The sequence below is a fragment of the Eptatretus burgeri genome, chromosome 6, assembly GCF_056783735.1.
Source record: "Eptatretus burgeri isolate ZD-2024b chromosome 6, Ebu_testis_v1, whole genome shotgun sequence".
NCBI lineage: Eukaryota > Metazoa > Chordata > Myxini > Myxiniformes > Myxinidae > Eptatretus > Eptatretus burgeri.
In genome coordinates this window covers 11,860,478-11,872,963 of record NC_140966.1, presented here as the reverse complement: position 1 = coordinate 11,872,963, position 12,486 = coordinate 11,860,478, and the positions used below count along the sequence as shown (strand labels likewise).

Here is a 12,486-nt window from a genome sequence, read left to right as displayed (position 1 = left end):
AAAATATGTAGAAATGCAAAAAAAAATTTCTTGAACAATTTTTTTGGGGGGGTTGGAAATCACAAAACATGCAGAAATGCAAAAAAAACTTTTTTTCTTTTTTTTGGGGTGGGGGTAACAATTTTTTGGGGTGGTTGGAAATCACTTAAAACATGTAGAAATGCAAATAAAGAATTTATCTATTTTTTGGGGGGTAAAAAATTTTTGGGGGTTGGAAATCACTAAAAACATGTAGAAATGCAAAAAAAAATTTCTCCAACAATATTTTTGGGGTGGGGTAACAATTTTTTTTGGGGGGTTGGAAATCACTTAAAACATGTAGAAATGCAAATAAAGAATTTCTCTATTTTTTTGGGGGGGGGGGGGTAAAAAAATGTTGGGGGGTTGGAAATCACTAAAAACATGTAGAAATGCAAAAAAAAAAATTTCTCCAACAAAATTTTTTGGGGGTGGGGTAACAATTTTGGGGGGGGGGGTTGGAAATCACTTTAAACATGTAAAATGCCAAAAAAATAAATAATTTTATCAAACAGTTTTTTTGGGGGGGTTGGAAATCACTTTAAACATGTAAAAATGCCAAAAAAATAAATAATTTTATCAAACAGTTTTTTTGGGGGGGTTGGAAATCACTTAAAATATGTAGAAATGCAAAAAAAAATTTCTTGAACAATTTTTTTGGGGGGTTGGAAATCACAAAACATGCAGAAATGCCAAAAAAACATTTTTTTTCTTTTTTTTGGGGTGGGGGTAACAATTTTTTTGGAGGGTTGGAAATCACTTAAAACATGTAGAAATGCAAATAAAGAATTTCTCTATTTTTTTGGGGGGGTAAAAAAATGTTGGGGGGTTGGAATTCCCCCCAAATAAATAAAGAATTCCTAAACATCCCCTAACATCCCCTAACAAATAAAGAATTCCATTTTTAAGTTGGAAATCACTTAAAACATGTAGAAATGCAAAAAAAAAATTCTCTAATTTTTTTTTGGGTGGGGGTAACAATTTTTTTTGGTGGGGGTTGGAAATCACTTTAAACATGTAAAAATGCCAAAAAAAAAAATAATTTTATCAAACAGTTTTTTTGGGGGGTTGGAAATCACTTAAAACATGGAGAAATGCAAAAAAAAAATTTTCTCTTATTTTTTTGGGGTGGGGGTAACAATTTTTGGGGGGGTTGGAAATCACTGAAAACATGTAGAAATGCAAATAAAGAATTTCTCTATTTTTTTGGGGGAGGGGTGGGAAAAAAAAATTTGGGGGTTGGAAATCACTTAAAACATGTAGAAATGCAAAAAAAATTATTTTTCCTTTTTTGGGGGGGGGTAACAAGTTTTTTGGGGGGGCTGGAAATCACTTAAAATATGTAGAAATGCAAAAAAATTTTCTCGAACAATTTTTTTGGGGGTTGGAAATCACAAAACATGTAGAAATGCAAAAAAAAAAAAATTTTGTCTTTTTTTTGGGTGGGGGTAACAATTTTTTTCTGGGGGGTTGGAAATCACTTAAAACATGCAGAAATGCAAAAAAATTCTCTTTTTTGGGGGAGGGGGGTAGGAAATCGCTTAAAACATGTAGAAATGCAAAAATAATTTCTCTAACAATTTTTTTGGGGGGGTAACAATATTTTCTGGGGGGATTAGAAATCACAAAACATGCAGAAATGCAAAAAAAAATTTTTTTGTTTTTTTTGGGTGGGGTTAACAATTTTTTCTTGGGGGGGTTGGAAATCACTTAAAACATGTAGAAATGCAAAAAAGATTTTCTCTTTTTTTTGGGGAGGGGGTGGTAGGAAATCGCTGAAAACATGTAGAAATGCAAAAATAATTTCTCTAACAATTTTTTTTGGGGGGGTAACAATATTTTTTGGGGGGGATTAGAAATCACAAAACATGCAGAAATGCAAAAAAAAAAAATTTTGTTTTTTTTTGGGTGGGGTTAATTTTGGGGGGGGTTGGAAATCACTTAAAACATGTAGAAATGCAAAAAAAAAAAATTTGGGGAGAGGGTAACAATTTTTTTTGGTAGGGGTTGGAAATCACTCAAAACATGTAAAATGCAAAAAAATATTTTTTTTTTCTCAAACAATTTTTTGGGGGGGTTGGAAATCACTTAAAATATGTAAAAATGCAAAAAAAAATTTCTCGAACAGTTTTTTTTGGGGGGGTAACAATTTTTTGGGGGGTTGGAAATCACTCAAAACATGTAGAAATGCAAAAAAAAATCGTTTTTTTTTTGGGGGCACGGGGGGGGGGGGTAACAACTTTTTTGGGGCGGGGGTTGGAAATCACTTAAAACGTAAAAATGCAAAAATATAATTTTTTTCTCAATTTTTTTGGGGGGGGGGGTTAGAAATCACTTAATACATGAAGAAATGCAAAAAAAGAATTTCTCTATTTTTGAGAGGGGGGGTAAAAAAAATTGGGGGGGTTGGAAATCACTTAAAACATGCAGAAATGCAAAAACAAAAATTCTTTTTGGGGGGAGGTAACAACTTTTTTTGGGCGGGGGGATTGGAAATCACTTAAAATGTAAAAATGCAAAAAAATAATTTTTTTTTCTCAATTTTTTTGGGGGGGTTGGAAATCACTTAATACATGAAGAAATGCAAAAAAAGAATTTCTCTATTTTTTGGGGGGGGGGGGGTTAAAAAATCTGGGGGGGTTGGAAATCACTTAAAAAATGTAGAAATGCAAAAAAAAAAATTTCTCCAACAATATTTTTTGTGTGTGGGGTAACAATTTTGGGGGGTTGGAAATCACTTCAGACATGTAGAAATGCAAAAAAAATTTCCCCTTTTTTGCGGGGGATGGGGGGTAACTTTTTTGGTGGGTGTGGAAATCACTTAAAACATGTAGAAATGCAAAAAAAAAATTCTCTTCTTTTTCTTGGGTGGAGGTAACAACTTTTTTGGGGGGGGTAGGAAATTTCTTAAAACATGTAGAAATGCAAAAAAAAAAAAAAAATTCTTTTCTTTTTTTTGGGTGGAGGTAACAACTTTTTTGGGGGGGGGTAGGAAATTACTTAAAATATGTAGAAATGCAAAAAAAATTTCTTTTTTTTGGGGAGAGGTAATTTTTTTGGGGGGTAGGAAATTACTTAAAATATGTAGAAATGCAAAAAAAATTATTTTTTTCTCTGGATTTTTTTGGGTGGGGGGTAACAATTTTTCTGGGGGGGGGAGTAGGGTGAATATACTGGTTCTGGCTCACTTTTCCCCATGTAAATGAATGGGGGATTTTCAGCGATTCCTATTTTTTTCCCCTAAAAATAAACCCCCTTTTTATCCCAAGGTATATTTATTTGTCTCCCCTTTTAACCTGGAGGTTGAACAGCTCACTCATTGAACCTATAAAGATTTGTTCATTCTCAAATTCCTTCAATAGTTTAATTTTCTTTGCACAATAATCCCCATCTAAAATATTGACAAACAAAACATTTGAATCTTTATATTTTTTAAGATACCCCTTTTGTGCCATTACGAAATGATAAACTTCTCTTAATGCTCTTGTTTGACCACCTCCTGAGCCACATATCATTTTTGTGTATAAACCACGCCATAAAAAAAGTTTTGTTTCAAATGTTTTCAGTTCATGCCGTGAAAATGAGGAAGTGTTTTTTGACACGGTCGTGCTGTGTGAATGAGGAAGTGGTTTTGAACAGTCATGCTGTGAAAAAATAGGAACTATTCTGTGAGACAAGGTCTCGTGTTTATATTTTATCTCAGAACACAAACTGAAAACATTTGAATCAAAACCATTTTAGGGCATTTTAAGTATGTTTTGAAAATGATTCATACAATTTGAGAATATATCTCCCAGTTATTTTCCAAGCTTCCTCGCCCGAACCGTCATTTCCTGTGGCTACACCCAATGCTTAAACAATCTCCTCATCGTTGCTTTATAAGTGATTCGCCAGACAAAGTTTCTGCCAGACGGGATTTTCATTTTTACAACTGAGACATGAGCGATCTTTCTTCCGCGAACAAAACAGCTCAACACAAAGTTGGTAAGCCTGTGTATTGGTTCCTCTTTGAACGATGAAGCAATTGATTATAAATTAAATCGTGATAGTTCTGATATATATTGTTGTGGTTACCAAATTCGCAAACCACCATTCAGGTCCCTTAGGTGAGGTATCTCGGTAAGTACATGTGTAGTTAGGCCCAAACCCGTTGTCTAGTGGGAATACATGTCATTTATGCGTGCTGCGACTCTTCAGGATAGCCGTTTTTCTTTTACTATCTTTAATTTGGACCAACCGCCATTGTTACCACCACCAACCACCGCTTCACCACAACCGCCACGACCTTCACGTCACACCTCGCAACCGTCGCATCGCCACCGTTCTTGCGCCGCCTGTGGGTACCGGTGTTGGACTCGTGCAGGGCGCGCGCCGAACAGCGTGTACAAGATCACGGATTTTGTGCTTCAAAAACGGATCAAAAACGACACACGCCCACTTTTTGCCGTCCAATCGGTGAGCGAGGGGCGAATTGGCCCCGCCCCCAGGGCGTTGGAGGGCGATCGATATATGCAAATTTATGGATCAAAAAGCATTCACGCCCACTTTTTCTCGGGCCAATGGGGAGCGAGGTGAAAGGTCGAAGGGAGGGGGTCAAAGATGAGAGGGCGAAGCTACGGGGCTGATAAAAGCGACCGTGTTCGTCAGTCCGGAGAGTAGGAGAGTCGAGAGGGAACAGAGAGTCAAGACTTCGCGGGCGGTGGAGTTGGCAAGAAGGAGCTGGTCGTCGTGTGCGTTGGAGTCGGAACGGAGGGGACGGAGCTGTGGAGAGGCGGCGAGGGCAGACGAGGGGGTGCTCGCGTCGTGCAGGGAGCTGCACCCCAGGGAGGCCGACAGCGCGACCTGGCCGAGGTGGAGACGCTCGTTGCGGGGCAATAAAAATCCTCTATACCCCGAGCATCAGCAACCCCCTCCTGTTTCCCCCCGCGCTGAGATAGTGCGACCAAGGGGGCCCCTTTCCCACCCCCTACCAGACACTGCCCGCGAGGCCCGCGGAGTTGAGGCACCATCGCCGCTCCGCGTCTCATCACCAGACGGGTAGGCCCGACCCGGTCTCGGCCTCAGGCCCGCCTCATCCTTTGAGGGTATTCTTTCCTTGGTTTTGGGTATGTGTTGTCGGCGCCGTCTGTGAAGTAAAATTGTATAAGTGTTGCCGTGTGCTCGTGTAATCGGTATTAGATCTGCATTGTCGCATTTGCTTTTTGTGTAAATTGAATTGTGTTTTTCTTTTCTGTGTGCTTTTGGTGGAATTGAATATGTGTGCTTTCCGTTCGTCGCGAATAAATGTGCTTTGTGTTGAACTGTTTCCCGCTTCGCTTCGTCATTTCCTTCATTGAATCCTCATCTTGCTTCACGTAAAGGGTTGGTAGTGGGCTGAATACGCCCGATAATTAATCGAACCGTCGAGGTCGACGATAACACCGCTCGGTTATCCCGATAGTACGGAACGGGTCGCTTAAGTGGCCCGTGTCCGAAGTCGACCTGCGGCGAGGTGCGATCGCCCGGTCTATCCTCCGCGTGGGTACTTAGGTAGGTCGAATTTGGCGAGCAACCCTATCCCACGCGGGGGCTGATTGGCTCGATCGCGGTGAGACCGAAAGGTCCACCCGTGACTGGTTCCCGGCGTTAGTCCGAGAGGGTCACGACTGGATTGTCCGTCCGGTGGGCGACGTGCCGCGATTCGAGTTACGTGGCCGTCAGCACGCCGGCGGGCGCGAATCCGCAACAATATATATATATATATATATATATATATATATATATATATATATATATATATATATATATATATATATATATATATATATATATATATATATATATATATATATATATATATATTTTTTTTTTCTTGGCAGGTCCTTGGAAGAAGAGCAGTTTACATATCACGACGAGGTGCATGAAATTAATGCTCTTATTGAAGAGGTCAATCATCTTAGAAGAGAATTGAAAAACATTTTTAAAGACTGACACGACGTCTTATCACGGCCCAGAGACATGAACTCACTCTCTTCCGATGAAGATAACAGCTCAACACAAAGTTGGTAAGCCTGTGTATTGGTTCCTCTTTGAACGATGAAGCAATTGATTATAAATTAAATCGTGATAATTCTGATATATATATTTTTTCTTGGCAGGTCCTTGGAAGAAGTGGGGTTTACATATCACGATGAGGTGCATCAAATGAATGCTCTTATTGAAGAGGTCAATGATTTTAGAAGAGAATTGAAAAACATTTATAATGACTGGTACGAAGTCTTATCACGGCCTCTGATCTCGAATGAATTAAACCAATGGTGAGACACGTGTGTGTGTGTGTGTGTGTGTGTGTGTGTGTGTGTGTGTGTGTGTGTGTGTGTGTGTGTGTGTGTGTGTGTGTGTGTGTGTGTGTGTGTGTGTATATATATATATATATATATATATATATATACATATATATATATATATATATATATATATATATATATATATATATATATATATATATATATATATATATATATATGTGTGTGTGTCTGTGTGTGTGCGTGTGTGTGTGTTTGTCTGTCTCTTTGTATCTCTCTCTGTCTGTCTCTTCATCTATACCCTTGACTTATTATTTTTTTTTTCAGCACTATCACACAACATCAGCTGTTGAAGCAATCTTGTATAACACATGATTTTCTGGAGGTAAATCTTTCTGAATTATTATTTAGTTATTTTTTATTAATATCACTCTCTCTTTAGAATGTCGTCTTATGTTGGTTGCATCATTAGTTTGGACGCCGTTTTGCCAGTACACTGGAATTCATTTTATTGACCTTGAAAGGATGAACAGGCTCCTGGTGTGTTAATTCAGTGGTCAACGAGGCTGGTGTGTTAATTCAGTGGTCAATGAGGCTTACTCATATTACCATGTAATTATCTTTATAAAACCTAATTATTATCCACTTTTTGTTTCAAAACAGAATATGGTGTCTGAGTTTCGAAATCACAAGACCTCTGAAGAAGATTGCTGGGAAAGATTATACATTCTCGCAAATGAATATTTAATATTTTCAATTTTAATAAATTATACTTGTTTTGTTTACAATTACTTGATTTTAAATTTAAAAAAAAAGGATTAAGACATGAAGGGGGGTCGGTGCGCTCCCCCAATGACCCATCACCCCCTCATCCCATCCCTCCCCTCCCCATGTGTGTGTGTGGGGAAGGGTGGGGGTGGGATGACGGAGGTGGTGGGTCAAAGGTGGGGGCGCACAGGGGGTTGAGGGGGGTGGGGCTTGTGTGGGCGGGGCTTCGGTGGGGCTTGTGTGGGTGGGGTTTTTGTGGGTGGGGCTTGTGTGGGCAGGGCTTCGGTGGGAGGGGCGTGTGTGGGCGGGGCTTGTGGGAGGGCGTTTATGTGGACAGGGTTTATGTGGGCGGGGCTTATGTGGAAGGGGTGAATGTGGATGAGGCTTATGTGGATGAGGTTTGTGTGGATAAATGGATGGGTGGATAATTTTTTAATTAAATAAACATGTTGTGTGTGGGGAACTAATTAACTAATCACTAATTATGTGAATATGATGAATATGGGTAGAGCTTGTGAGGGGTTTGTGTGTGTAGAGCTTGTGAGGGGTTTGTGTGTGGTGGGGTTTGTGTGGGCGGGGCTTGTGTGGGTGGGTTTTGTGAGGGGTTTGTGTGTGTGGAGCTTGTGAGGGGTTTGTGTGTGTGGAGCTTGTGAGGGGTTTGTGTGGGGTGGGATTTATGTGGGTGGGTTTTGTGTGGGCGGAGTCAAAAAATTTCAATTTATCTTTGTCTTTTGTAATACCGGTGAATAAAATGAACCTAAAATCTCTTCCCCTTCCAAATCATATATCTTATAAGTCCAAGGAACCGTATCTATTACATCAACAATTTTAAAAAGCTCGTTTGCCAATCTTTTAATATAACCCTTTTCAAAATGAGATTTCCACCTATATATTCTTACGATATCACCAACTTTGAACTTAGGTTTTCTGACATTAATCTCTTTTTCATATTTTAATTTTGTAAATGTTTCTGATGGTTTCATATTTGTTGACGTGTGAATCGTGTCATTATACTTATCCACAATATCCTGAATAAAAGATGACCATTGTTGTGAACCGAGTTGTGTGAATTTTTTATATAGTCTCTCTTTTAAGGTACGATTAAAACGTTCAACAACAACTGCCTTCCCTTCATTAAAGGTACTGTATAATGTAATACTGTTATTTTCTTTAGAAAATTCATAAATGTCTTGTTATAAAACTCTCTACCCTCATCAGTCCACAATTTTTTAGGTTTTCTCTTACTTTTATTAAATATCTGTTGAAAGGCTAACATAAGAGTATTACCTGTTTTGTTTTTTAATGGTACAATCCATGCGTATCTACTCCTCAAATCAATAACGGTTAAAGCATACTTGTACCCCTTATCATTATTGAGTTCAATCAAATCAGCAGACCAGATATAATCTACTTCCTTGGAATAAACTTTCCTTCTCTGAAACTTTGTGAATATTGGTTTATGTAATTCATCAGCTAATTGCTCTTCAATCTTAATGACATCATTAGAGCTTACAAGTTTTTTGAATTTCCAAGTCCAAGTTTCAATTTAGCACTGATCATCTTCTTCACGATGAACCTATCAACTTTTTCTCTCAAGGTTGGATTTTGTATCAGAGACAAATTATACAACATTTCTCTATCGGCTTCATGCTTTTCTTCCAAAGTTGTGGTGTTCCCATAATCAATATCGTGTCTCATGCACACTTCATCAACTCTATTGATAGGCTTACTCCAGGATTTAGGATTGTCTGCCTCATCTAATCTTTTATCCAAGTTTGTGCCTGGACCACAGAAAGAATACCCTGGAAGATGTAATTCCCCTGGTATTCCAGTAGTTGTAAATTTACTTCCTGATAAAAACTTTTGTATATCTCCTCCTCGTTTGTGTTTGGAGATAAATTGATTTTTTTTTGAACCACACACCGAACATATACCTTTTTGTATAACCCTGTTATTTTTACCTTTAATATATGAAATATTTTTAGTATTAGTTTTCTTTTTACATTTGAGACAATAACTCATTTATTTATGTGAAAAATTCCTGCAGAGTGCAAAAACCTTTTTAGTTTCCAACATGCACATTTGAATCTTAATTTTTAAAACATAAAGAATCCTTAGAAATGCCTTCACTCTCTCCTCCATTTATTTAAGAAAAAAAATAAAAATGAAAAACTTTAATAAAATGGATAGCTTGTCGATGTTAGTCTTGAAGAAAATATTTCAAATAGACTTGTCAATTCTTTATTTTCCTCCTCGGTGGGTTGAGTTATTTTCCGTAATACCACCAATCTTTTTTTTAATCTCACTGGTTTCCATATTTTGATATTTATTCATTCTCTCTCTCTCTTTCCTCCCTCTCCTCCCTCTCTCTCTTCTCTCTTTCCTCCCTCTCTCTCTTCTCCCTTTCATCCCTCTCTCTCTTCTCCTTTTCCTCCCTCTCTCTCTTCTCCCTTTCATCCCTCTCATCCCTCTCTCTCTTCTCCTTTTCCTCCCTCTCTCTCTTCTCCCTTTCATCCCTCTGTCTCTTCTCCCTCTCCTCCCTCTCTCTCTCTTCTCTCTTTCCTCCCTCTCTCTCTTCTCCCTCTCCTCCTTCTCTCTCTTCTCCTTTTCCTCCTCTTCCCTCTCTTCTTCAACTCCTTCCTCATCCCTTATTATCCTTGAATCGCTTACACCCCATAGAATATCATACATATATTCATCAGGATTTCTTGTTATTCCTGTATCCAAAATATTTTTTTTTACAACAGGAAACCAATAAAATTTCTTTTGAATTTCTAAAAGAGCCTTACCTTTTCTTAACTTTATAATTTTTTCATTATTTAACATTCTAATTAAATCTAAAGTTGTCGGTTTATCAACATCAGCATAATGCCAATCTTTTATTGAAAATACCTCATTCTTTGTTGTAGAACATATTTATTAAAATACCGAATACCCTTTTCTTGAAGGTATGCTTGGACACAGAAATGATAATTTTCTTGAAGCCTTCTTGCTGTCATTTATGTATTAGAAATATATGTTAGAATAATATTATGGCACGAAACACCTCCCCATCTTCCCATAGTTAAATCATTTTGTATTTCCTTACTTATTATATATAATCCTGTTTTTTCTGTTTTCATGAGATAAACAAGGGCAAAACCATTATTATATTTACCCTTATTAAATTCTTTTATTTGTTGTTTACTAATCGTGGCCCCACAAAACTCATTCTCGATACCAAGTGGATAATATTCTTCCTTACGAGACTGATTTAATTGTTCCAGGTCTTCGAGGTTAATTTTAAATGACCAATTATACCCTAAATCATTCATATCATACCCCCATTGTTCTATTCTCATACAAACGATACGCCCTTCTTTATAAAAATTTATTTTAATTCGAACTGTGAATTCTGTATGACCTGGAGATAATATCAACACTTCTGTATCTTTGGAATACACGGCCGTTTTATTTAAAGATATATATTGTGATAAATCGCTTAATCTCACCAAGTCATTCGCGTCAGTCGGGCTTGGATAATTTTTTAATTTATAAGCATTTTTCATGTTAATATTTTTGGTTATATTATATTTATGTCGTTCAGCCTGTGCCTTTGTGTAATAATTTGATAAATCAATATCCAGTTCTTGAGATACACCAAAGATAGAACCATCTTTACCAACATAAGTCATTTATATTAGGTTAAAAATAATATCATAAAATTTTTTATTTTTGTTGAGTTGAAATAACACATATAGACATAATTGACCACAACACTTGGAATTTAATTCTTGGACTTGAAATGTTTGATAAACACCATTCTGTAAGAATTTTATGACTTCAACAGGTGGTGGAAGACCAAAACTATCAAAATAATATTTGTCTTGACTATTAAAAATACAAACCCAATGAGAACCGTTCCCATTATTATCTTCTAAGTTCATAATAATATTCTTTGTATGTTTCGGCACATTTGTTAATTCATCTCTCATACAAATAACCACATTATGAATTTTTAATTTCTTACAATAATTGACAAGTTGTAAATTTGATGTTGTATTCTTTCCAAATTCTTTCAACCACTCATCAATGCTCATTTATTTATTAGAAAGATATAATCCATTACCTCTTTTCGTTAATTTTACACCTGCTTGTGCAATAGAAGAAAGCATATCTCCAACTAACAATCTCGCTTTATCAGGCAGACCTTCAAGTTTTTCAGCAAAATCTACAATTACACCACTTCCACTAATTTGTTTCTCCAACTCTTTGTTATGTCTTTCCAATTCTTTTTGAGCCTGGAGTTGAGCCTTCCTTTCGTTAGCAGTTTTCACCGCTGTTGAAATACCACCCGTCAATGCTCCAACCGCACTTAAACCAGCAAATAAAGGAATTAGAAATGGGAGAAATCCTCCACTCGTCTCTCTTATTGAATATTTTTTCAACATTGGTTTTGTCATTTTAATTTTAAGTGAGCCAGTGTCATTCAAGATTTTAACCTGTTCTCTTGTGAGCAAAACATCAATTCTTACTGCTCCTTTTCTCTGAATTGTATTCACGTTAATCGTACAAGGCTTTTGATTTTGAACACAAGATGATAGTTTATGAAGATTGATTTGATTAACATATACCCCAGTTGGTACTTTGCCACTCATTTATTTAACAAAAAAATTATGTGAGACTAATCATCACACCATTATCTGAATTAATCTGTAATTCTGTTTCTTCCAAAAGCAAACAATATGTATCAACTTCTTCACTCTCTCCTCTTTCAATGTATAGGGAAGTATCCACTCGATTAGACTTTATAGTTTCCTTTTGAGCGCTCAGGTCAAACGCATAGATTGTATACAAACTTTTAAATGCTGTCATATCCAAAATAGGTTCTTTATTTCCATTACTTTCACACACCTTTTGGTAAGACTTGTATGCCTCAGCAAAATCATTTTTTTCCCAATTAATTTCCAATCTATCTCGTGGATAAAATGTTCCATCTAGAGAAACGCGAAGTTGTTTCACCTTAGCATTATCACTCAATGCATTATTCTTATCAGTCGCAGTATCACCATCTGGCTTTTTAAAAATCATCCACAGATATCGTGGCTTTCCTTCCAGAACACCCAAATTCCACGTGTAAGTAGTTTGATTGAGTTTAACGTGTTGACATCTTCTTTTGAGGTATGATACACTGAGTGGTTTCTTTGAGTTAAGTCTTCGATTCAACATCTCTTCTGTTTTAAGATTAGGAGTATATTCACTGATATACCAACTCATCTCCTCAATTACAAATTTATTCTGATCACCAAAAGCATTACCAACACCAAAAAGCAATCGATTTTCATTATCATGCCTTTGTAGTTGAAATCTAATTTTAAGACCATACAGAACTTTATCATGATCACAAAATCCAAATATACCTTTAAGAGGAACTGCC

The 12,486-nt window shown here is 36.9% G+C and overlaps 1 protein-coding gene and 1 long non-coding RNA gene across 12 annotated transcripts in view; one reads left to right on the top strand and one right to left on the bottom strand.

The window, feature by feature from the left end:
• Window positions 1-12,486, bottom strand: part of MGMT (O-6-methylguanine-DNA methyltransferase) — a 105,942-nt gene that overhangs the window by 4,098 nt on the left and 89,358 nt on the right. The gene's annotated exons all lie outside the window — the stretch shown is intronic.
• Window positions 5,880-7,118, top strand: LOC147024256 (uncharacterized). The gene is made up of 4 exons (XR_015058948.1): window positions 5,880-6,062; window positions 6,156-6,314; window positions 6,630-6,687; window positions 6,966-7,118. It is a non-coding gene; the product is annotated as an uncharacterized LOC147024256 (long non-coding RNA).